Here is a 27,348-nt window from a genome sequence, read left to right on the forward strand (position 1 = left end):
GTATTTCCAATTAGGTTTCTAAAATTGGTATCTAAAATACATATTATCAAAGATTTTTCTCTTAAATTGTGACCTCTGTGCAGAAAGACTCTAATGTTTACTCTTTTGGTATTAGTTCATTTATGACAATTATTTCCTTATAATGCCTTGGATCACAGAGTTTTTTTTCATTATTTCCTTATAATGCCTTGGATCGCAAGATCGTTCGATGTTGCTCTTATTGTGTTCACCAGGAAAAATAACTCTGAATGCTGGAAGTACAATAGGATTGTTAGTTTTCTTCGTTTGAAGGTAGTAATTTGCCTGGCTTACTTGCAAATAATATGCTAGATCCTGATGATGAATTAAACTTACCTCTAGAGGAATGTGCAAACATAATTGCTAATAAGAGAATGTCCAGTAGCTACACTTAGCATGCATGCATATTTAAGTGTGTCTGTATGTATATGTTGGAGAAGGCAATGGTACCCCACTCCAGTACTCTTGCCTGGAAAATCCCATGGACGGAGGAGCCTGGAGGGTTGCAGTCCATGGGGTCGCAAAGAGTCGGACACGACTGAGCAACTTCACTTTCACTTTTCACTTTCATGCATTGGAGAAGGAAATGGCAACCCACTCCAATGTTCTTGCCTGGAGAATCCCAGGGACGGGGGAGCCTGGTGGGCTGCCATCTATGGGGTCGCACAGAGTCGGACACGACTGAAGCGACTTAGCAGCAGCAGCAGCAGCAGCAGCAGCAGTATGTATATGTATATATGAAGAGAAAGAATATTTTAATGAAACACCTTTACGCTTTTCATAGATTAAATACATTTACTCTCATCTTTACCTTTCAAACATCTTTTACGGTAGAGCAGTGTCTTTCAGTATGTTATACAGTAATCCATTGGCAAAATATCAGTGGATCTCATTCATCAAAGTATTTAATTCCTTTACATTTTGCTATTTCTGAATTATATTTATCTTAATTTCTACAGACTGAGTTGTAGAAAACTTATTTTTTCTAAATAGGAGTTTGAGGGTCATGGTCCTTACCATGTATTAAGTAATAACATACATAATGGTTTGAAAAAAAATGGTAGGGAAAAAATAAAAGTAGTGTGTTTTGATGAGCATATCATATCATCATGTGTTAAAAGTCCAAGATCCACTCCCTGACATTGATCGTTCTGGAGTAAATTAAGATGTATTAGACATGACTTGGATTGTCATTTTGCAAATGTACAATGTTGTTTTTTTCAAAAATATTTTTCACACAGACCATTTAATTGAGAGGCAAAAGTTCAGATAGCAGTTATACAGATTAGGCTTTGCATATTTGATTTTGGAATGTACATATTCAGCATGGCACTCATAGAATTAAATGCACAGCTGCCAAAACTGTTAATGAGAACTGCATGCTTAATTTAGTTCTACATGGAAAATATATCCCTTCCTGCTCAATATTTTCAATCAAAAAAATTCATTAAGAAGTGTTCTTATCTACATTTCATTTTCAAGACACAACAAAAGAGTGTTATATTCCATTAAAAATTAATGTTTAAGTAACAAATTTCAGAAATAAAATATTGACTTTTCCAAGTGCTTTTTGGAAAATTTAATTTATGAAGAAGAAAACTCCTGGAATATGATTGTAGCATTTCAATTTTTTTTCCTGTGCTTGCAGTTATTATGCAAATATTATTGCTATTGCAAAAGACCTTTGTCATGAATTACTTTGTAATGGAGCAAGGTTATTGAATACTCTTTTAAAAATAAATGTATCTGCGATAGTATTATACATAAGACCTGAAGATAAATTGATCGTGGTAAAAGACTAAACAAATGCACCCATTTCCCCCCCCTAGAATGTCAGAATTAAAGATGTTTATCCAAATGGTTTAAATCAATTTATTTTTATATTTTCAAGCTAGGCCTGTGGTAGTAAATGTGAAACAATGGTGTACTCAGCTTTCTTCCTTAGCTGTCACTAAGATGGTGTCATAATGTTTAGAGATATGCTCTCTAACTGTCAGCATTTGTTACAGTTCAGTGGTGCGTGATAAAGCGTGAGGGACATTGTCTTCCTGCATTGCTAAATGTATTAATGCAGGAGGATATTTCCCGATGACTTCTTACTCAAGGTCAAAATAATGAGATTCATCTGTATTTCTTCAGCAATTTGTTTATTAATATATTTTGTATCTTAAACTGTTTCCTTAAGTTTGTTAGGTACTTGCTAAATTTTAAGGCAAATATATATTGCAATTTAAAGAACCTGCCATTTTTAACCTTTAATTTTATTTTAAATAATCAACTATGATTTCTCTATTTTTTTAAATATATAAAACCACATTTTGAATTTCTTTTTGTTGTTTCTTATGAAATATAACAGAGGTAGGATTGTAGATTTCTCTAATCCATTTACATTTTCTTCCTGTTTGCGATTTCAGTGAATAGGGAACGTGTTTTGTAAAATAGTTATTATTATATGATAGCCAGCCATTAATTCTACTTGTTCAATAATCATCTATCATTCATATAGTATTTTGAAGTTTATAACTTGCTTTCACATGCAATATTTATTTTCATTCTGATAACAGTTTTTTGGTAGGTATTTCAGAAACTGTTATCCCCATTTTACAGGTGAGGATATTGAACTCAGGGATGTTAATACGCTAAGACCAAACAGCTTGAACTTAAAGCTAGGCTTTTTGGCCTCAAATCCAATACCTTTCCTTCTGTTGCATTGGTATTTGTTTATATTTATTGATAATTTGAACATTGCATAGTACTGGCATAAATATAACATTGTGTTTTCATAGAAAAAAAGTTCAGTTCAGTCACACATTCATGTCCAACTCTTTGAGACCCCACGGACTGCAGCACACCAGGCTTCCCTGTCCATCACCAACTCCCAGAGCCTACTCAAACTCATCTACATGGCATCAGTGATAACATCCAACCGTCTCATCCTCTGTCCATCCCTTCTCCTCCCGCCTTTAAAGCTTTCCCAGAATCAGGATCTTTTCCAGTGAGTCAGTTCTTCCCATCAGGTGGCCAAAGTATTGGAGTTTCAGCTTTAGTATCAGTTCTTCCAGTGAATATTCAGGACTGATTACCTTTAGTATGGACTGGCTGAGTCTCCTTGCAGTTCAAGGGACTCTCAAGAGTCTTCTCCAACACCACAGTTCAAAAGCATCAATTCTTCAGCACTCAGCTTTCTTCACAATCCAACTTTCACATCCATACATGACAACTGGAAAAACCATAGCCTTGAACTAGATGGACCTTTGGTGGCAAAGTAATGTCTCTAGTTTTTAATATGCAAAGTAATGTCTCTGCTTTTTAATAGCATATTAAAAACTTTCCTTCCAAGGAGTAAGCATCTTTTAATTTCATGGCTGCAGTCACCATCTGAAGTGATTTTGGAGCCAAAAAAATAAAGTCTGACATTGTTTCCACTGTTTCCCTATTTCCCATAAAGTGATGGGACCAGATGCCATGATCTTCGTTTTCTGAATGTTGAGCTTTAAGCTAACTTTTTTACCCTCCTCTTTCACTTTCATCAAGAGGCTTTTTAGTTCCTCTTCCCTTTCTGCCATAAGGGTGGTGTCATCTGCATATCTGAGGTTATTATTTCTCCCAGCAATCTTGATTCCAGCTTGTGTTTCTTCCAGTCCAGCGTTTCTCATGATGTACTCTGCATGTAAGTTAAATAAGCAGGGTGACAATATACAGCCTTGACGTACTCCTTTTCCTATTTGGAACCAGTCTGTTGTTCCATGGTTGCTTCTGTATTCATTTTTCTAAATTATCACTCTAAGTGATGTCACCTCTTTGCTCACCAAACTTCAGTGGCTCATTACCAACCCTATTTTTCCTCCATATATCCATACAGTCATTTCAAGAGAAATATTTACACAGATAAGAAATACCATTGTTTGAAGATTTTCATTCACTATAGTTGATTTTATTTCACCGAGTACCTATTGATTGCAAGTGTTGGCATGGGATAATTTCATTTTATTGATTTAATAAGACCCAACATACTCTTTTAGGGCTTCCTAGATGGTGGTAGTGGTAAAGAACCCGTCTGCCCGTGCAGGAGATATAAGAGATGCAGGTTCAATCCCTGGGTCAGGAAGATCCCCCGGAGGAGAGCATGGCAACCCACTCCAGTATTCTTGCCTGAAGAACTCCACAGACAGAGGAGCCCTGGCGGGCTATGGGCCATAGGGTCATAAAGGGTTGGACATGACTTAAGAGACTTAGCATGCAAGAACATATGCTATTGGATTAATGCCAGCTGTCTTTCCAGTTACAATCTGCCTGTCTGTGATATTTGGTCTTTAATTTCCCCATAGCACTTTAGACTTTTTAGGGACACAATTTTCACTCAAAGTTATGCTATCCAACAATATTATTCAAAGTAGGCTCTGTAAAATTTTAAATTCTATATTATTAGCAATGTCATATGCATAAATTAATTCCTTATAACCACTCTTCTACAATAAAGCATCTAAAAGAGAAAAATGTATAACTTGAAAACCTGAACTCTGGATTTCAAAAATCCTCAAGATCAATAAATTTATACCAAGTTAATTTGAAAACTATATCTGAACTGTTGAGTTCTGTGTCAGAAGTTTTGTTTGGAAAATTCCCCATAAGTCAAAAATCAAGGATCATGAGCATTGCATACTTATGCTGATACTTTTAAACAAACATTTATAGCCATGTATCATAGTAGCTCATATATGTGACAATTCAAAATTATTACAAAAAATAGACATTCATATTTTCAGCTATTTAAATTGTGTTATATAGATAATAACCAGATTTTTTATTAATTAAAAATCCAAAAGGTAAAAGTGCATTGGGAAGATCCCCTGGAGAAGGGATAGGTTACCTACTCCGGTATTCTGGCCCAGAGAATTCCATGGGGTCACAGAAAGTTGAACATCACTGAGCGACTTTCACTTTCATACCAATAATATATTTTACTGTTACTAAATAGAATAATTTCCATTGTTGGAAGTTTGAAGAGTTTTCTTGTTTTGTTTTGTTTTTTGTTTTTTTATGGGAACATAAATTCCCAAAAGGATTAGGTTCAGTGGAGTGCCTACAGGTTAAATAAAGCTGCACACTTTAGTTTTCTTAGCTTTATTTTAAAGAATGTATGGTTTGAAGTTTTGATTGGAAGTAGTGAATTCCTTAATAGTTTAAAATTACAGGAGACATAATTAAAAATTTTTCTTTAAACTTTTGTCTGATTTGCTGTGTATAAATAGTAATATTTATTGGAGATTATTTTTAAATTTCTAATTGGATGACATGAATTACAGATATATAAGTACTTATACTGTTAATATAAATACTTTGTAACTAACAGATACATTCAACAATAAAAATTAAGTTGAAGTGTTTATTTTAATGTTATTAGAATGGAATAACACTAATTACTATGAATAATGTTTGGTGAAAATTATGAATTTTTAAAAGGTATATAATTACAGTAGGGCTATTAAGGCTTCACTCTACCAAAATTATCCAGCTTTCTCTGCAAGCATCACTGCTTCTTCAGTTTCACTGCTCTCTGTTGATACGATATGGAGCACAATGAGTGTCTGACAAAGGAGTAGCCAGGATGTGTGTAGTGAGAACACTGGTTCAGACTACAGTGAAATCCAAGCAAAGGAACTCTTCTCTAACCTGCAGGAAGTTGCATCCACAGGGCGGGGCGATAGGGCATAAGTATGCTGATATCATGAGATATGGAGTCTAATCGGGAGGACATAAGATAATTGACAAAAGTTATAAATTTACATTAAATTCTATGCTAAGTGCCTCCTTTAAAATGTATTTCACTTTTCCCCTTTACTTTTTTGAAGTAGATAAAGTTATTATCCCTGTTTGATAAACCAAGCTTGTAGAGGCTATGGAGATACCCAACATAATGCAGGTAGTAAGGCAGAAACCAGAACGCAACCCTGGGCATCATTATTCCAGAAACCATGCTCTTAACTACTCTTTCTGGTACACTGTATCATCTTTCCAAACTTGCAGTAAAAGCAGATTTGATTAGCTAATAGAATAAATTTAATAAATTAAGGAAAGCAATTGAATTCTATGAAAATGGTTTAGAACTAGAAAAATCTGTCTACTAAAGACTTTCATATTCTCTTGGTAGCTTTATTTCTGTAGCAATAATGAGCCAAAAGCCTCATCAAGAGTTTTTCTTTTTTTTATGATATACTTAAGCAGCATTCAAAATGATAGAATAAAGACTGTTTTTATTGTAACATTATGAGTTAATGAAGAGTATCATTAAAATAAAATAACAAATGTAATCAGTTACCTTTGTTCTAAAATTTTGAATTTATCAGTTCAGTTCAGTTGAGTCACTCCGTCATGTCCAACTCTTTGCGACCGCGTGGACTGCAGCATGCCAGGCCTCCCTGTCTGTCACCAACTCCCAGAGTTTACTCAAACTCGTGTCCATTGAGTTGGTGATGCCATTCAACCATCTCATCCTCTGTCATCCCCTTCTCCTCTTGCCTTTAATCTTTCCCAGCATCAGGGTCTTTTCAAATGAGTCAGTTCTTTGCATCATATGTCCAAAGTTTTGGAGTTTCAGCTTCAGCTGATTATATAGATGATATAATATACAAATGTAGAGCTTCAAAATATAAATCCTCCCCAAACAACACAGTAGGTTTCAAAGGACTTTGTTTCTTTTTCTTTTTACTATATACTGCATAATGCAATGAAATCGTGAGAGAAGAACTTAATAAGGTGGAACTGATTGGATTGGACATTTGTATACCTCTGTGGGTATTGTTTAATTGTCCATGTGAGAGTGTTGTTAAATAAGGAGATTAATGTAAGTAACATAAAGAAAGAAAATAATAAGAATATTGGGAAAATAAATTTATTTCTAATGTACAATTATTTATAGGTGGCTTTTTGAGCTTATAAAATATGTACATTTCATTTGGAGACTTATTTTATTATATCAAGTTGCTTAGATTTTATTTCATATAGCATTTGTTGGATACTATCAAAATGAAGCATTTAAAGTTAAACAGAGGTAGAAAATATAAATTAATAGAATGGGTACTTTAGGATTATATAATTCAATGGATTTAGTTTATGTCTTAAGTATATTCATGAAGCATCTCAGTCTACTGTCTTTCACATGTTTATGTTCTAAGGGAAACATTTATGTAATGAAAGAAGAATTAAGGTATTTATAGCATACTTTTTATTGATTTTGAAAAGAATAATTTTTAAGTAAGTAAATGGTGTGATAGAACACTGGAGTGGGTCGCCATTCCCTTCTCCATGAGATCTCCCTGACCCAGGGATCAAAGCATTACATAGGCAGATTCTTTACCATCTGAGCCACAGGGAAGCCCAAAATGGTGTGATATTTAATTAAATGCCATCAGTTCTCATGTAATGCACACAGACATAAAGAGCTTTTGTTTAACATTAGTTTGATTAATATTATTTTAATCATACTTTGTGGCTTGGAATAATGTTACATAGAGAAAATAAGGGCCAGTAATTAGAGACTCATATTGACAGAAGAGGTTAATCAGATCAATTTTTCCACTGGGTTTTGAAGTAGTATATAATTTAAAAAAATTTTCTCAAAAGCATAAATAAGTTGACAAGATGGTAGTTATAAGGCAAAACACTAGGGTAAAGGAGAACTGAGAGAAAAAGCACCGAGGAAGTTTTGCCCTGTTGGCTGCTGCTGCCGCCACCAAGTCACTTCAGTCGTGTCCGACTCTGTGCGACCCCATAGACGGCAGCCCACCAGGCTCCCCCGTCCCTGGGATTTTCCAGGCAAGAACACTGGAGTGGGTTGCCATTTCCTTCTCCAATGCATGAAAGTGAAAAGTGAAAGTGAAGTCGCTCAGTTGTGTCTGACTCTTAGCGACCCCACGGACTGCAGCCCACCAGGCTCCTCCATCCATGGGATTCTCCAGGCAAGAGTACTGGAGTGGGGTGCCATTGCCTTCTCTGTGCCCTGTTGGCATTTGTTCATAAAGGGAAACTTGATAAAATGTCAAGAATGTTTTAAATAATCAGTTTCATATGAATCTCATTGTGTTTCTCTAATGCAGAAAAGTGGGAAATTAATATTAAAAAATTTAACTAGAAAATTCCAGGAATTAGAAAAATCTTTAAAAGCAAATGCTAATGGGACCAAGAATAAATTGATATAAAAATCAGAAAATATGTGTAGTTGAGTCATACTGAAGATGTTACTTATGAAAACTTACAAGATACAGCAATAGCCATACTCAGGCATATCTTACTCTTTTGTGACCCCGTGGACTTTATCCTGGCAGGCTCCTCTGTCCATGGGACTTTCCAGGCAAGAATATCGGAGTGGGTTGCCGTTTCCTTCTCCAGGAATGAATTTTCCTGACCCAGGGATCCAATATGGGTCTCCTGTGTTTTCTGAGTTTCCTGCAGTGGAAGGAGGATTCTTTACCACCAAGTCCCCTGGGAAGCCCGGAAAAGCAGTACTTAGAGAAAATTTATAGGCTTAAATGCTTATATTAACAAAAGAAAGAATCCAAATATCTCTGTCTAGTACTCATCACCCATAACATTCTGAAAATCTTTCCTGCCATTTTTTCATCCATAAGTGTAGAAGAATGAGGGATGAAAGGAATAAAAACAACCAGAAAGATTCATGGTAAACATGGGTGTTACTTTCAGGAAAATAATTATATTTCGTTTTACTTTAAGAAATGGAAACTTAACGGAAAGTAAAATAATTCTTGAAATTAAAAAATTTTATTACCATAAAAGATAGTAATTTCTAAAATATTCCTCTAAGGTTGCAATAAGAAAGTATGAAAAATGTTAAGATTTCAGAATCTAATTTCTTTTTTTTTTTTATGTTCATTTTATTTTATTTTTTTTAATTTATTTTTTAACTTTACAATATTGTATTGGTTTTGCCACTTAACTTTCTGTTAGAGAATCTTTTTATTCAGTTCAGTTCAGTCACTCAGTTGTGTCTGACTTTTTGCGACCCCATGAACTGCAGCATGCCAGGCTTCCCTTTCCATCACCAACTCCCGGAGCTTACTCAAGCTCATGCCTATTGAGTCGGTGATGCCATCCAACTGTTTCATCTGCTGTCTACCCCTTCTCCTCCCGCCTTTAATCTTCCCCAGCATCAGGGTCTTTTTAAATGAGTCAGTACTTTCCACCAGGTGGCCAAAGTATTGGAGTTTCAGCTTCAGCATCAGTCCCTCCAATGAATATTCAGGACTGATTTCCTTTAGGATGGAGTGGTTGGATCTCCTTGAAGTCCAAACGACTCTCAAGAGTCTTCTCCAACACCACACTTCAAAAGCATCAATTCTTCACCCCTCAGCTTTCTTTATAGTCCAACTCTCACATCCATACATGACTGCTAGAAAAACCATAGCTTTGACTAGATGGAACTTGGTTAGTAAAGTAATGTCTCTGCTTTTTAATGTGCTGTCTAGTTTGGTCATAGCTTTTCTTCCAAGGAGCAAGCATCTTTTAATTTCATGGCTGCAGTCACCATCTGAAGTGATTTTGGAGCTCACAAAAAGAAAGTCTGTCACTGTTTCCACCTCTTTACCCATCTATTTGCCATGAAGTAATGGGACCAAATGTCATGATCTTAGTTTTCTGAATGTTGAGTTTAAGCCAACTTTTTCACTCTCCTCTTTCACTTTCATCAAGAGGCTCTTTAGTTCTTCCTAGCTTTCTGCCATAAGTATGTTGTCATCTGCATATCTGAGGTTATTGATATTTCTCCTGGCAATCTTAATTCCAGCTTGTGCTTCATCCAGTCCAGCGTTTCTCATGATGTACTCTTCATAGAAGTTAAATAAGCAGGGTGACAATAGTCTTGACGTACTCCTTTTCCTATTTGGAACCAGTCTTTTGTTCCATGTCCAGTTCTAATTGTTGCTTCCTGACCTGCATCCAGATTTCTCAGGAAAAATCTGGTATTTCTGGTATTCCAGTCTCTTGAAGAATTTTCCAGAGTTTGTTGTGGTACACACAATCAAAGGCTTTGGCATAGTCAATAAAGCAGAAGTAGATATTTTTCTGGAACTCTATTGCTTTTTCGATGATCCACCAGATGTTGGCAATTTGATCTCTGGTTCCTCTGCCTTTTCTAAATTCAGCTTGAACATCTGGAAGTTCACGGTTCACGTACTGTTGAAGCCTGACTTGGAGAATTTTGAGCATTACTTTACTAGCATGTAAGATGAGTGCAATTGTGCGGTAGTTTGAACATTCTTTGGCATTGCTTTTCTTTGGGATTGGAATGAAAACTGACCTTTTCCAGTCCTGTGGCCACTGCTGAGTTTTCCAAATTTGCTGGCATATTGAGTGTAGCACTTTCACAGCGTCTTTAATGATTTGAAATAGCTCACCTGGAATTCCATCACCTCCACTATCTTTGTTCATAGTGTTGCTTCCTAAGGCCCACTTGACTTCGCATTCCCAGATATCCGGTTCTAGGTGAGTGATCACACCATCATGTTTATCTGGGTCATGAAGGTCTTTTTTGTATAGTTCTTCTGTGTATCATTTGATTAGCTGCTTTGATAAAAGAAAATAAAAGTGTTTTCATCACAACTTCACATCTCCCCTGACCATCCTCCCAATTTTGTTATTTGTGTACTCTCTATATTGTGTTGACTTCTAAGGGTCACCTTCTAGTCTATGAATTCTTGTGGTTGGGTAGTATTGGTTATGTATTGTGATGGATTTGATATATGTTACCAGTCCGTTTACTGGAGAAGGGAATGGTTACCCACTCCAGTATTCTTGCCTGGAAAATCCCCTGGACAGTAGAGCCTGGTGGGCTACCGTTCAGAGGGTCACAGAGTCAGCCCTGACTGAGTGAGCACACCAGTCCTTTTACCACAGCTAACTCTTTTATTTTGGTTTATATCTTAGTTGACTGAGTTTCATTGTTAGTCATTCCTTTCTTTCTTTCTTTTTTTTTTTTAAAGTTAATATAGAGTTATTTATTATCCTGTCTCTTTTACAACAGCACAATGAAAAGCTCAGAAGAAAGAAAATTGCTCTAGAGTTATGTTAAGGAACTTTGGTGTTATGTGAGCTATATTTTCCAAACGTTTCCAAAGCTTTTTCTGTTCTAGTACCTTTAGTGTCTCTATGCTCTGAAGCCAAAGAAGTACCTGTTTTGTTTAGTAAATAGTTACATACAGACAGCTTAACAAGTTTTTATAGTCTAAAGACTTAACAGCTATTTTTAAAATGCATACAAATTTAAAAAAGATTAATATTTTATTTCATTCTGATTTACCCCTGTCAGTTACTAATGGGACACATATATGTCTGCTGGATACTGCATGGCTTCCAAAGCCTTAGAATCTGATTGTGCTATGTAAATATCCTATTCTGTGTTGATTTTCATGTGTTTCTTGCCTTTTATCATAACAAGTACTGAATGTTCAGCACAAAGATATGACTTTATTGAAAGGAATGTCAGGCAATCTAATGTTTAAATTGGGTACTACTTTAAGCAATCATCTGCGTGATGTGTCTTTAACTAATATCACTGTATATGCATTTAGTGTTTGACAGAAGTTTTCCCTATTGAACTGGCATTTCAACAATCATTCATTCTACTATCTGTGGCACTTTCCAATCTATGTTACCACAATTGGAACTAGAAGATACTTGCTGTCCCTGAGTTTGCTGAATATTATTCTTGCTTCTGAGAGCAGTTTGATCAGGGAGAACCCAGGATTTGGATGCTGAGGATGAGGGATGACCCTGCATGCTTACAGTTTTTCTTTCATTGAACAGCTTCTCTCTCCAGAGTAAACTTTAATGCCCCTAAATCAAAATCCCTCCAGCATCCCAACTCGCCCTCTGTTAGTATATCCTTGACTAAGCACCCTTACTTTACTGATTGCACACCTTCTTTCTCACCTCCTAAATTTGCCCCTGCAAAATTTTGTTCTTGCCTGGAGAATCCCAGGGATAGGAGCCTCGTGGGCTGCCATCTATGGGGTCGCACAGAGTCGGACACGACTGAAGTGACTTAGCAGCAGCAGCAGCAGCCCTGCAGGGAAAATATCTTGTTAATAATAATTCCTAGTGTGTGGTATATCTTTGTGCCACTTGAGACTGGTACTGACCTGAAACAAGATACTCAACAGTAATTAGTCCTTCTTGAGTAGATTGGATATATTAATATATCAATCATCATTTACACACACACACATCTACACATATACTACTTTTGCTAAGACATATTGGGTAGGTCAGAAATTTGTTTGGGCTTATGCCCAAACATATTATGGAAAACCCAAATGAACTTTTTGGTCAACCCATACACAACAGTGGCTCAGTGGTAAAGAATCTGCCTGAAATGCAGGGGACCCAGGTTCGATCCCTGGGTCAGGAAGATCTCCTGGAGAAGGGATTGGCTACCCACTCCAGTACTCTTGCCCGGAGAATCCCATGGACAGAGGAACTTGGCAGGCTACAGTCCATGGGGTTGCAAAGAGTTGGACACGACTGTGTTACTAACACTTTCACTTTTCTTTCAATATATAACCTATAAATTGTAGGTTAAATAGTGGTTTTCCTATAGCAATTGTTTTGGGGAAGGATTAGGAATAATTATATTTTATAAATTATCCAGTAGACAAAGCAGCAGAGTTTTATTTGAAGCATCAGCTGTCCTGGTAATTATACTTAGAGTTAACAGTGATTTGGCTCAAACAATTTATTTTTGGTCTCTATATTGCTTAAGCATCTGTCCATGAATTAGTTTTTGTAATGTTTCAATATGTTCTGGTTCGTGTTTGGCATATTTTGTTCTGTTATAATAATTAGATAAAACTATAGACTTTCTGATAGCCCTTGGAAAATATTTACCAAGTTCCCTTACACAGGCAGCACATTAAATTATTTTAAGTTCCTAATAAATCTGCTTTTCATCTTATTTGTATTTTATATTAGTGATTAACTTGCAAATCAGCTTCTCAGAGTACACAAACTAAATTGGGGCTAATTTGAAACAAAATAAGTGAAAATGTCACAAAGGAAGATTTTTATCACTGATTGATAGAAAAAAATAATATGTTTTTCCTAACTCAATTTATGACATTATTTTGAGCTTACATGTAAGAGGGAATCTATCTTCTAGCGCCCAGAGAAGAGTCATCCCCACATGTGGAAATAATCAGTAAATGTGGCATGCTCTTGATTAGCCCCTCTTGAAAATCCTTGGCACATATGTATTTCTCAGTTCTTATGTTTAACATGTTTCTTGCCTCCTTAAAATTTCCATATTTCATGCTCTGATGATCGAAATATAATTAGGCAGATAAATGAGTCAATTAAAAAATTAATTCACAAAACTTAAAATTAGCCATTGTAAAGTAAACAATTCAGTGTGTTTTCAAACATTCACAATGATATGCAGCCATCCCCTCCATCTAGTTTCAAAACTTTCTCATCAGCACAAAATAAGACCCTGTACCCATTAAGCATATACCTTGTCCCCCCAACCCTGCACTGGTCAGATCCCTGACCTCCACCAGTCTGAGTCAGCTCTATGGATTTACCTATTATGAATAATTCATATAAATGGAGTCACACATGGGGCCTTTTGTGTCTGGCTTCTTTCACTTAGCAGTGCTTTCAAAGTTCATATTGTAGCACGTATCAGTCTTTCATTGTATGTGTATACGATGATTTTTTTTTCCATTGATGGACATAGATATTGTTTCCAACTTTTGGCTGCTATGAATATTGCTGTTAGGAGCATGACTGTACTTGTATTTGAGTACCAGTTTTCCACTTTGAGGGTATATTCCTAGGAGTGGAACTTATGGTTAATATGTTTGTTCTGTCTTTAACCTTTGAGGACTCACCAAATGTTTTCCACAATACAAAATGAACCCTTTTAATCCCCTTCAGCCATGTACAAAGGCTCCAATTTCTCCACATTTTTGCCAACTTTTTGTTATTTTCCATTTTAAAAATTATAGCTATCCTAGTGGGTATGAAGTGATATCTCATGGTTTGTGTTTGCATCCCAAATGACTAATAATTCTGAGCATCTTTTCAGCCTTTTATGAATCTTTTTGGGAGAAATGTTTAAGTCCTTTGCCCATTTTTTAAGTGAGTTGTTTGTCTTTCCATTGTAATATATTCTGGATACTAGGCCCTTATAAGATATATTATTTACAAACAGTACCATTCTGTAGGTTGTTTTTTTATTCACTTTCTTACAAATCTTGCTTGATGCACTAAAGTTTTAAATTTTGTTGAAGTCTAATTTATGTTTACTCTTTTGTTGTTTGTGATTTTGATATCCTAGCTAAGAACTCACTGACAAATCTAAGGTCATGAAGATTAACCCCTATGTTTTTTTCTGAGTTCTGTGGTCTTACCTCTTATATTCAGGTCATTGATTCATTTTTTGTATTTCTTGTGAGAAAGGAATTTGACATGTTTTCCTTTTTCTTATTTATTTATTTTTGCATATGGATATCCAGTTGTCCCAGTACTATTTCTTTTAATTTATATTTTTAATTGAAGGATAATTGCTTTATAGTATTGATTTCATTTCTGCCATACATCAAAGTGAATTAGCCATAGAAGGAGATCAGCCCTGGGATTTCTTTGGAAGGAATGATGCTAAAGCTGAAACTCCAGTACTTTGGCCACCTCATGCAAAGAGTTGACTCATTGGAAAAGACTTTGATGCTGGGAGGGATTGGGGGCAGGAGGAGAAGGGGACGACAGAGGATGAGTTGGCTGGATGGCATCACTGACTCGATGGATGTGAGTCTGAGTGAACTCCGGGAGTTGGTGATGGACAGGGAGGCCTGGCGTGCTGCGATTCATGGGGTTGCAAAGAGTCGGACATGACTGAGCGACTGATCTGATCTGATCTGATCTGATTCATGTGTCTGGAGAAGGCAATGGCACCCCACTCTAGTACTCTTGCCTGGAAAATCTCATGGACGGAGGAGCCTGTAGGCTGCAGTCCGTGGGGTTGCTAAGAGTTGGACACGGCTGAGCGACTTCACTTTCACTTTTCACCTTCATGCACTGGAGAAGGAAATGGCAACCCACTCCAGTGTTCTTGCCTAGAGAATCCCAGGTGCCGGGGTCCAGCCCCGGCTGATCCAGGGTATTCGAAGGAGAGACGGCATAGGCGAGGGTCAGGAAACAACTGCTTAATTACACTTTAATTAAGGATACAAAGAGTAATAGAATGAGGATAGCTCAGTAGGAAAATTCAGTGGAGAAAAGAGGCTGAGTAGCTTGGTTTACGCGGGAGACCAATAAAACTTCAAGACAAGAAGTTTGCACCACTTACGTAGGCCGCAGGCGTCCTTCCGTTCTCCCGAAGGAGAGGAGACACTGAGGCCTCCCCGGTCGGATCTTAGAAGCCCAGGCATAATTAGCAAGCATGGTGGGTTCTGCGCTCCAGATGGAGACTCAGCCAGAATTTGAAAGAGAGAGCGACATGGGGAGACCAAGTTTCAGTGAACAAGGCCCGCACTTTATTTTCCAAAGTAGTTTTTATACCTTAAGTTATGCATAGAGGATAATGGGGGAAGGGGTAGAGTCATGCAGCAAGCCAGGCTTTCTTCCTGCAAACTTATCATATGCAAAAGCTTAGGTGATTTGCATCATCTTCTGGCCCGGAGGCCTGTTAACATTTTAAGACCCTTTCTTCAGAAAGCTTATTTTTCTCTAAAGGTGATTGGTCAGGAGCCACCCTCCAAAAGCATTAGATAAAGTTGCATTCCTACAGAACAAAGGTGTGGTGGGCTATAACAAGAAAAAGAATTAACTCAAGGGTCCCAGGTTACAAACATTAAAGCTACTACTTACACCAATTATATTAATCAATACACTGCCAGGGACACAGCAGGTAAGGGATATGGAAACTTAGCAGCAAACATTGCTCCAACAAGTGAAAATCCCTTCACCAATACAATTTCTAATCAATCTTTTAACTGCTCAAAGGAATCTGTATTTAGACAGTTTAGAACATGGAGCTGTAAGTTAACTCTTTTTCAGAGAGAGGTAGTGGGGGACAGCCCCCCTAAAGTCAGAGGTGTAGGTGAAAGCACAAAGCAGAAAGTAGGCAGACTCTGGTTTTGGGGGGTAGATGCTCGAGAATTTCCAGGGGGACTCCTGAGGCTCGATCCCGCCTTTGCGTATGCCGAGCCTCCTTCCTCATGACTTTTGTCATGGGTGGAGCTCCTCACGCTGGCTCCTGGCAGTGATAGAATTCCAATTGAGCTATTCCAGATCCTGAAAGATGATGCTGTGGAAAGTGCTGCACTCAATATGCGATATGCACTCAATATGCAATATGCCGGCTCCCGGCACCCAGGGATGGGGGAGCCTGGTGGGCTGCCATTTGTGGGGTCACACAGAGTTGGACACGACTAAAGTGACTTAGCAGCAGCAGCAGCATACACATGTCTCTTCCCTCTTGCACCTTTCTCCCACCTCCCACCCTTTCCCATCCCTCTAGGTCATTAGAGAGCCCCAGTTTGAGTTCCCTGAGTCATACATAAATTTTCCATTTGTCTCAGGACCATTTCTTAAAGACACTATTTTCCCCACTGAATGGTTTTGACCACCTTGTCTTGGCCCCCAAAATCAATTTGCCAGAGGTGTATGTGTTTATCTAGACTCTCGATTATATTCCATTGGCTTATGTTTCCTTACATAAGCTAAATTTCATAGAAACTTTGTTATCTACACTTTTAAATTTATTAATCTATAATTTTCATTGTCACATTGATGTAGATACTGAAAGGTTGTTGTTGAATCACGCGAATACACCAGGATTTTTGGCCCCCGGAGGAGAAGAATTTAATCCGGGGCCAGAGACAAGGCTTGATCGCTCAGAGCTTTTGTGTAATAAAGTTTTATTAAAGTATAAAGGAGATAGAGAAAGCTTCTGACATAGGCATCAGAAGGGGGCAGAAAGAGTACCCCCTTGCTAGTCTTCAGCTGGATGTTATATAGTCACTAGCAGTCTGTTAATGAAAGAAAGGAATGTCTTAAAATTTAGAATGGCACCAAATGGTTTATCTTGGGCCATAAAATAATTAACTTGAATCTTAAAGAAGGACAGACCACCATACAAATAGTTTCATTTACATAGATTAGGGGAACAATATCTGAGTATAACATACTGGTTTGTCAAGTAGGTTTTGGGCCAAGAGGCGGAACCGACTTGGAGACAGAGTTTGGGGTAAAGGCGTAGTACATTAGCATAGCTTAAGACAAACATTTCCATAAGAAAAAGGCATTGGTTATCTCTAGTGTCATTATGGCAACACAGTATTTTAAGAGAAACCTCTCTTTAAATTTGTATAGAGAAGGAAAAAAATATTGTTAGTTTGTTTCTTCCTGCCGCTTAAGAGAGAGAAAAATGTCTGACACTTGCAGGCTATTTCCTCCATTTGGAGACCCCTGGCCTTCCTGCCTGTTACCCTCTCATTTCCCCCTTTTCTTTTAGGAGAATTATGTTGTCTAGGGAAAAGGGGCGTCGTTTTTATTTCATAACTGCTTTCGAGCTGACAAGGGGCGTTGTCCCTAAATTGGTGAGGCAACATATTTTCCTAATCTTCATATTGAGGATATCTGATCCAGGGGCCCCAAATAGTAGTCGGAGGAAGCTACAGCAGTAGCAGGAGTTTGAGCAACCATTTGTAACTTAAAAGCTTTTATGCGGCTAGAAACAAATCTAGTTATACAATTACAGATGCAGGGAGCAAACAGCAAGAACAAAACAACCAGAATTATTGTAATTAAGATAGTCGTCCACCATGGGGAACTAGTTAACGTCTCCCAAAGTGAGGCAATTGAGGCTTCAGGAGTATCCATGGCCCTAATCATCTTGTTCATGTGGTTAGTAAAATGAGTAACATTCGTGTTCATATCAGGTATGTATGTACAGCATTGGGTATGAATAATGGCACAGGTTCCTCCTTGTGCAGCTGTCAGAATATCTAGAGCCAATCTGTTTTGTAAAACCACCTTTTTAATTTGTGCTTGTTCAGCATTAAGAGCTGAAATAGTCTTCTGAGAATCTTGTAATGTCTGTTGAGTAAAATTAGTCAAAGCATCCACTTGTAACATAACATCTGTAGTCCCCAAAGAGAGAACAAACGCTGCAGCCAAATAATCATATCAATAAAATACAGACCTTGTCCACCGAGTTTTAAGGTGGGGTAAATTAGCAGGCTTTTCTGGAAGCTCTGAAAATATAAAGCCATGAGTAAAGGCTAGACCCAGGGTGCATCTCCCTATCCAACCAGGGGGAAGCCACGCCCATAGGTAAGAGCCACATATCCAATAAGTCTCATTTGGCGCAAGCCAGCGTGACTGAGACATCCAGTCCCAATTTGTGCCTGGCCAGACAAAGGGAGAACCTGATCTGGGGTTGGAAAACACGGGAATGATTACATTGTATGTTTCCTGAGACAAATATCCCAATTGTTTCTAATCATTGTAATTAAGTTGTTGGCTAACTTTTGGGGACGGCTCTGTTTGTTCCCAGCATATAGAGGCAGTAGATATTAAGCGTCCTTTTTCAGGAGTTAGCCATGTAACCTCGTCTCATATTTGATAAACGTCAGGCAAAAAACCATTAGATCTAGACCGGTTTACCTTATATGTAGAAAAATAGTCATTGAACCTAGACAATGTATAATCAAAGTTAAAAGTCACATTATGCCCATAGTTAGAGTACAAAGTGTTGCACCAGTCCATTTTAGGGTTGGTAGTTGTCATCAGATGAAGAAGAGGCATCGCATGTGATTGCTGTCGAAGGTATTCACAGACTTGGAGAAAGTCTTTTTCTTGAAGTGGGGACGTCCACCACGGGAAGCCTTTCATTGACGAAGAGGGGAGTGCTCCACAGACCCAGCAGTTAGACCGATTGTGGAATGCAGCATAGGAGTGAGCCCAGGACAGGAAGACATTGTCTTGAGGATCCAACGGCAGACTCAGGATATTTGGAGTCAGCAGAAGTAAGCTCGCATAGGTTATCAGGTACATCTAAAAGGTATAAAGTCAGAGCATAGAAAGTAAAGACATAAAATGAAGTCACTTAATTTTGGTCAGGGTGCCACCTCTTAACTCGAGTATGATGTACCCACGAATCAATTCTTGGCACTTTGACAGCTGTGGGAGAAGAAAGAATAACCTGGTAAGGACCTTTCCAGAGAGGCTCGAGGGATGGGCCCCCAGATCCCAATGTTTTTATGAGGACCTCGGTTCCTGGCTCAAATAGAGGCTTGTTTGTCTCGGAGGCTGGGTCAGGAGTTGTCTCCCGGAGTTCTGTTAATGCCTGTTGAAAAGCTGAGAGCTGAGTTACATAATTAGTTAATTTCAAGGCTTCAGGGTCTATAACAATGTCTGTGCGTAAGAAAGGCCTTCCATAAATACATTCAAAGGGGGACAGTCCCTTCTTTTGGGGGGTAGTTCGAGCCCTCATTAAAGCTATGGGTAGGACTTTAATCCATTTGTCCTGCGTCTCTTGAGTTAATTTGCGCAGATGTCTTTTGATAATGTCATTTGCTTTTTCAACTTTTTCGGAGGATTGGGGTCTCCAGGAACAGTGTAAGTGATATTTTATTCCTAGAGCTTTAGACACCCCCTGAGTTACAGCAGCTTTAAAGGCGGAGCCATTGTCACTCTGAAGGCTCCGTGGCAGCCCAAACCTGGGGATAATTTCATGGATTAAAATCTTTATAACCTCCTTAGCCTGTTCACTACGACTGGGAAAAGCCTCAATCCATCCAGTAAAGGTATCTACCCAAACTTGTAAGCAAGAATATCCATTAGCTTTTGGCAAGTGAGTAAAATCAATTTCTCAGTCTTTTCCAGGATACTTCCCACTTCGTTGTAATCCAGATTTTGTTAGCTTTTTAGTCTTTGGGTTATTTTTTTGACAAATCTCACGCCTTTTGATAATATTCTTTAAAGTTTTCATTACATTTTTACCTTCAAACAAACGAGAAACCATTTGGTAAGTACTCTCGGCACCCAAATGAAAACTCTGATGTAAACCCTTAAGAATTTTCCACTGAGCATTTTCAGGAATTATTAATCGTCCATCCTCAGACTGTAACCATCCTTTATCAGTAATCTTTGTTCCTCGTTTTTCATATCTTTTTAATTTTTCTTCAGTATATTGTGGTCTTTCCTGTTCCACAGGACCTGTCCAGATCAAAGGCGTCTGTAGTGAAGGGGTTTCGTAAAGTGCCGCTTTTCTGGCTTGGCAGTCAGCCAGATGATTACCTTCGGCTATTTTACTCTCATCCCTGCTGTGCCCTTTGCAGTGCATAACAGCTACTTCTTTAGGACAATATATAGCAGTTAAAAGTCTCTCGATCTCTCTGAAATGCTTAATAGGTTCTCCTGTTGCTGTTTTAAAGTGTCTCTCTTTCCATATTGCAGCATGAGCATGTAAAGTCAAATAGGCATACTTAGAATCTGTGTAGATATTTACCCGCTGCCCTTTGCTTAACTCTAGAGCTCGGGTCAGGGCCACAAGCTCCGCTAACTGAGCACTGGTTCCCTGGGGGAGAGATTTTGCTTCCAAAACCTGTTCAGCAGTCACCACGGCGTAACCTGCTTTATGCTTTCCATCCTGAACAAAAGAACTGCCATCTGTAAATATTTTCATGTCAGGATTGTCTAATGGGGTATCCTTTAGATCCTCTCGAGCTGCATAGTTTAAAGTTAGGAATTGAGAACAATCGTGATCAGGTGTTTCATTTTCCTTCTCAGGAAGGAAAGTGGCAGGATTTAAATTTCCACAAACTTTAAGCTTAGTTACTGGTCCTTCTAACAACAATGACTGATACTTAAGAAGCCTACTGTCTGTCATCCAAATATTAACCTTAGAATTTAAGATTCCACTCACATCATGAGAAGTCAGGACAGTAAGCTTTCGTCCATTAATTATTTTTAAAGCTTCAGGTGCTAATAAAGCCGCTGCCCCAATTACTCTTAGGCAGTGGGGCCACCCACGTGAAACTACATCTAATTCTCTGCTTAGATAAGCTACAGGTTGCTGGTGAGGCCCTCGGGGTTGTGTCAAAACTCCCAATGTCACACCTTTTCTTTCAGTGACAAACAAATTAAATTCTGACCCTGTGGGCAAGCTCAGAGCTGGAGCTTGCAGGAGAGCAGTCTGAAGAACCTTAAAAGCCTTTTGAGTTTTTGGAGACCAAACCAGTTTGTCGGTTTGGGCCTGCTGAGTTTCAGCTATAAGTTTATATAAAGGCCGGGCAAGTTCCCCGTAACCCGGAATCCAAATGCGACAGTAACCTGTGATTTCCAAAAATCTTCTCAATTGTCTTAAAGTCATAGGTAAGGGGTGATTTAGTATAGGTTTAATTCTCTCAGGGCCTATGGCCCTAGTCCCTTCTGATATGATTAGGCCCAGATATCTAACCGATTGTTGACAAAGCTGAGCCTTTTCTCTTGATGTCTTGTAACCACAGTCCGCCAGAAAGTTTAAGAAATCTTCAGAGGCTCGCGAACAAGCTTCCTCTGTCTCAGCACAGAGCAAAATATCATCTACATATTGTAACACCACTGTTTCAGAGCTATTAAAGTTTTGTAGATCTCGTGACAAACTTTGTCCGAATAAGTGAGGACTATCACGAAATCTCTGGGGCAAAACTGTCCAGGTTAATTGAGAAGCTGGCTGCGTAGGGTCTTCAAAGGCAAATAGGAATTGACTTTCTTCCGCCAAAGGTACTGAATAGAAGGCATCTTTTAAATCAATTACTGAGAAATATTTGGCCCGTTCAGGAATTTCAGACAATAGAGTATAAGGATTAGGCACTACGGGGTGTAAAGGAACTACAGCCTCATTTATTATTCGTAAATCTTGAACTAGTCTCCATTTACCATTCGATTTCTTTATACCCAAAATAGGAGTGTTGCAAGGACTGTTACAGGAAATTAATAGTCCCTGTTCCTTTAAATTTTCAATGATGGGTTTTAACCCTTCCTTAACTTCAGGTTTCAGTGGATACTGTTTCTTATGTGGAAATACGTGCGGGTCTTTGAGCTTAACAACTACAGGAATAGCATTTTGAGCTCGACCCACAGATTTTCCATCCGCCCATACTCTAGGATTTACATTTTGTTCAACTAAAGGGAGAGAAAGGGAGGGCTCCATATTCATGAAAACAGAGGCATGGACCTTGCTCAGTATATCCCTTCCCAAGAGGGGTGAGGGAGATTCTGGCACAATCAGAAACTCGTGTGAAAACAGCACAGAATCCCAGTTGCAAGATAAAGAATAACTGAAATAATACCTTTTGGCTCGTCCAGACAGTCCCATTACGGAAGCGGATCGGGAAGAAAGTGGGCCAGGGGCTTCAGTGAGCACAGAATAAGTTGCCCCAGTATCTAAAAGGAAATCGACGGATTGGCCCCCCACAACTATTAATACCCGGGGTTCCTCAGGTGTAATTAGGACGGGAGCTTGTGTGGGGACCCCCGGGCACCTTCAGTCCTGATTGTCTTGAGAGTCCGACCCGGGAGACCTACGCCTCTGGGGGCAGTCTCTCTTCTAGTGTGGTCTTTTGCAGACCGGACATGGAGCCGGGGGCGGCTTAGATGCCTGAGGGCAATCCCGCTTGAGGTGCCCCTCCTTTCCACAGTAGTAGCAAGCCCATCTGTTTTTACCTGGGCCCCTCTGGGCACTTTTCTCAGGCTGTTTAAGAACGTTTTTCATAGCCATGGCGAAGGCTTCCGCCTTTTTCTTTGTCTTTTTTTGTCTTTTTTTCTTTTCCTCATATTCCCTACCATAATAGACTGTCTGAGCCAGTTGTAACAGAGTATCTAAAGACTGATTTGGTCCATACGCCTGTTTTAATAGCTTACGGCGGATATCTGGAGCCGACTGAGTGAGAAATCTATCCTTTAAGATCACTTTTCCCTCTTCACTTTCGGGATCAATCTCAGTGAATCTGCGAAGGCCTTCTCTCAGTCTATCTAGGAATTTACCAGGAGCTTCTTTTTCCTCCTGTTCTATATCTGTCAATTTGCCATAGTTTAAAGGCTTAGAACGTGCCTGTCTAAGTCCTTCAAGAATACATCTAACAAAATGATTCTGATCCCATCTTCCTTTAGCTGTGTTGTAGTCCCAGTCTGGTTCTACGGTTGGGACCGCCTGATTCCCAGTGGGGAGGGCCGCTATCTCGTTCTCCCTCTTCCCTACTGATTCATTACCAAGCCATTCATCTCCATAAGCAACCGCTTTTCCCAAAACTCGAGTCTTTGACTCGGGAGTCAGCGTTTGTCCCAAGATATACATCACATCCTTTCAAGTGAGGTTATAAAGCAGAGTAACACCTTTAAAAGCTCTAATATATTTTTTTGGGTCATCTAAATAGTCTCCCAGATCTTCCTTGATTCTTTGTATTTCTTGATAAGAGAAAGGCTTATTAACTCTCACAGACTGATTATTTCTCCCGGTGGGTGTTTCATAAAGAGGCAACAGCTTCTGTGGCTGTTCCTCAGTCTCTCTGGCTGCTCTGCGCATATGATCCCAGGGATAGATTGGAGAAACCTGTTTTTCCTCTTCTCTTTGTCTCCTGTCCTCTATCTCATCTCTTACTTCGATGGTCTGAGTTTCTACTGAAACCAGAGTAGTCTGAGGTCGTACTTAGACAGGAGATGTTTGGACCTCCATGTGGGCAGTTTGAATCCCAGTTTGGAGTCCCCAGCACGGGGGCAAAGTAAGAGGACAGGAGGGAGCTGAAGGTTTCACGCCCAAATCTATACCCTTAGGACATAAGTCTGGCATATTTTGCAGAGAGTAAAAGGGCAACACATATGTTACTTCTACCCATTTCCCTTGTTCCTTGCAGAACCGGTCTAATTGTAGAACAGTATTATATTTAAGAGACCCTCCAACCGGCCACCGTTCGCCGTCCTCCAATGGATACCATGGCCATGCAGTATCACATAGGAAGACCAGGTGTGTCTTTTTTAAGCCCTGGGGATCAAATCTATCCCAGTTTTTCAGGATACAGTTCAAAGGAGTGAGGCTGGAATTGTTAGCTCCCATCTGTAAGAGAGAAAAAAAGCGACCAGCGCCAATTTTTCTACCGGAGGCGTCCCTCCCTGCTCTAGATGGGGGTGTAGACAGACGTTACACCAAAAGCTTTTCCTTCCTGGTCGGACTTAGTCTGTCCCTTACCGACGCAGGCGCCGTACTCGCCCCTCCCGGTTCTACCACCGAGATGGGGTGGGGATGTACCAGGGGTAGACTTGATAGCATCTCTACTTGACGTCCAGCTCTTCACCCTTAACCTTGTTTGCCTCTGATGTCACCTGGGGTGAATCAGAGTAACCTTCCGGAATGCCTCCCAAGCTAAAACCGCTGTGGGAAACATTCGTCACCTGAGTGCCTGTGCACGACCCTGAGCATTTCCTGACTACAATAAGACCGACGCGAACATAAAACTGAGATGTTCTTTTCAAGCATCACCACACCAGTATAACAGCCTCCTCTGATCCACTAAGAGCCGGCGTTACCCATCGCAGTCCCAATCTGCGTAACCTTTAACCTCAGAGATGTTCTGGGAGCTAGAGCTCCATCTAGCTTCCGAACTTTCGATTTCTAGCGAGGCTAGGCACTTTCTTGAATACCAATCCAAGTTTGGGACCTAAGCCACAGTATACAGTAACAATATAGATCACAAGTCTCTTGAAAGTCTATGATCCGATAGATTAGATTAGTACTTCTGATTTTCAAGGAGTTATGAAATGGTCAAAGAGACCGAAAAGTTTGACCGAGAAAGGAGAGTTCGGTCCACACGCTTTGCCCATTTCTGGTCGGTTCCCGAAGGAGACATTGAGTGCCTCTTGGCATTGGCAGGTCGGTATAACGCCCCAACAGGTGTTTTCCATAAGCCGTATGAGATCACTGTGGAACCGCAGAGCAGGGCCCCTTGTTTCACGCAGGGCCTGTCATTCATTCACACAAGCACACGGTAGAGTTAGTAAAGCACAGCAGAAAACGTGTTCGCTAAGAGAACAAAGAACTAAAGCTCCAAGCATCCTTACCTTGTCCTGAAGGATCCCGGACGAGCCCCCAAGATGAAAGGTTGTTGTTGAATCACGCGAATACACCAGGATTCTTGGCCCCCGGAGGAGAAGAATTCAATCCGGGGCCAGAGACAAGGCTTGATCGCTCAGAGCTTTTGTGTAATAAAGTTTTATTAAAGTATAAAGGAGATAGAGAAAGCTTCTGACATAGGCATCAGAAGGGGGCAGAAAGAGTACCCCCTTGCTAGTCTTCAGCTGGATGTTATATAGTCACTAGCAGTCTGTTAATGAAAGAAAGGAATGTCTTAAAATTTAGAATGGCACCAAATGGTTTATCTTGGGCCATAAAATAATTAACTTGAATCTTAAAGAAGGACAGACCACCATACAAATAGTTTCATTTACATAGATTAGGGGAACAATATCTGAGTATAACATACTGGTTTGTCAAGTAGGTTTTGGGCCAAGAGGCGGAACCGACTTGGAGACAGAGTTTGGGGTAAAGGCGTAGTACATTAGCATAGCTTAAGACAAACATTTCCATAAGAAAAAGGCATTGGTTATCTCTAGTGTCATTATGGCAACACAGTATTTTAAGAGAAACCTCTCTTTAAATTTGTATAGAGAAGGAAAAAAATATTGTTAGTTTGTTTCCTCCTGCCGCTTAAGAGAGAGAAAAATGTCTGACACTTGCAGGCTATTTCCTCCATTTGGAGACCCCTGGCCTTCCTGCCTGTTACCCTCTCAATACTGTGTTGTAGGCACTGTGCTAGGCAGAAGGGGATGTAAAGTTGAATGTGACACTGTCCCTCCTCCCCAGGAAGAGCCTCATGTTTAGCATGGTGCCACCATAAATAAATCAGCAATTTAAGTTCAGTCCGATAAGTGGTAATATTGAGGTGGGCTCAGGATGCTATGTCAACTGCAGATGATTGGTCTAAATCAACCATGGGACCTTATGTCCTTTGCCAGGAATTTTTTTTCATGACGGTGTATGCCTAAGTCACTTTAGGCTGAGATTTAGAAATCTCAGGAGAGGTTTCTAAGGGGTTACAGAAATGAAATTTTATTACTCTAAAGAGAAAGCCATAGAAAGTTGATCTCTTTCCAATGGAAATGAATTAGGAAATGCGTTCCCCGAATGGTATCAGTGGTCTTCCGCGAAGCTGCAGTGGAGACTGCAGAGCAGAGAGTCCAAACTGAACTGAGTCCTTAATGGCATCATTGAACTGTTGGCTCAACCAGCCCTGAGGACTGAACTACTTTTATGTGAGCTCATAAATTTCTTTACTATTTATGGCAGCCTGAACATGGAATTATGTTTCTTGAACTTGAAACATCCTTATTATAAGGGGGGGCATAGTGCCAGAGGTACGTCTAAGTATGACTAAAGATCAGATACAGCTTCCCAGAAATAAAGAAATTGAATGTTAAAGAACAGATAGCACTTACCTAAGCAAAGAAGAAGGGAAGTGGCATTGCAAGAAGGAGCATGAAGTGGTGATTACAAAGAATAAAACACGAGCTCTGCTAACAAAGATTTTTATAGTATACTTAGGATAATGGATATAGATATACAAAGACAATGTGTGTTCTCACATGTATTGTGCTTTTTAGTTTTCAGGTCAACCCAGTTAGGGAGGCTAGTGAGTGTAAGGGAATAAGTAGGAGAGACATTGAGAAATTCCAGAGCTCAACAGTGACATGCTTGAATACACAAATAATTGTTGAAGCCAGAGGTGCTGATACCACATCGAAGTGATAACTTAATTGAGGAACTTTCAAAACATCGAAGTCATAACCAAAAGATCCTGGTATGTTCTAGTTAAGGTCTACCTATAGTAGTATATTAAATCTGACATACACTTGTTCAGTTGCTAAGTTATCCAACTCTTTGAGACCCCATGGACTGTAGCACGCGAGGCTTCCCTGTCCTTCACTATCTCCCAGAGTTTGCTTAAACTCAGTCCATTGAGTTGGTGATGCCATCCAACCATCTCATCCTCTGTCTCCCTGTTCTCTTCCTGCCCTCAGTCTTACCCAGAATCACAGTCATTTCCAATGAGTCAGCTTTTCGCATCAGGTGGTCAAAAAGTATTGGAGCGTCAGTTTCAGCATCAGTCCTTCCAATGAGTATTCAGAGTTGATTTCTTTTAAGATTGACTGGTTTGATCTCCTTGCTGTCCAAAGGACTCTCACGAGTCTTGTTACCAAACATAAGGTGGTGACGCCTTCTGA

At 39.4% G+C, this 27,348-nt stretch overlaps 1 protein-coding gene across 3 annotated transcripts in view; it reads left to right on the plus strand.

Moving 5' to 3' along the window:
- Positions 1-27,348, plus strand: part of ATRNL1 (attractin like 1) — an 802,632-nt gene that overhangs the window by 412,667 nt on the left and 362,617 nt on the right. The gene's annotated exons all lie outside the window — the stretch shown is intronic.

The sequence above is a fragment of the Bubalus bubalis genome, chromosome 23, assembly GCF_019923935.1.
Source record: "Bubalus bubalis isolate 160015118507 breed Murrah chromosome 23, NDDB_SH_1, whole genome shotgun sequence".
Lineage (NCBI taxonomy): Eukaryota > Metazoa > Chordata > Mammalia > Artiodactyla > Bovidae > Bubalus > Bubalus bubalis.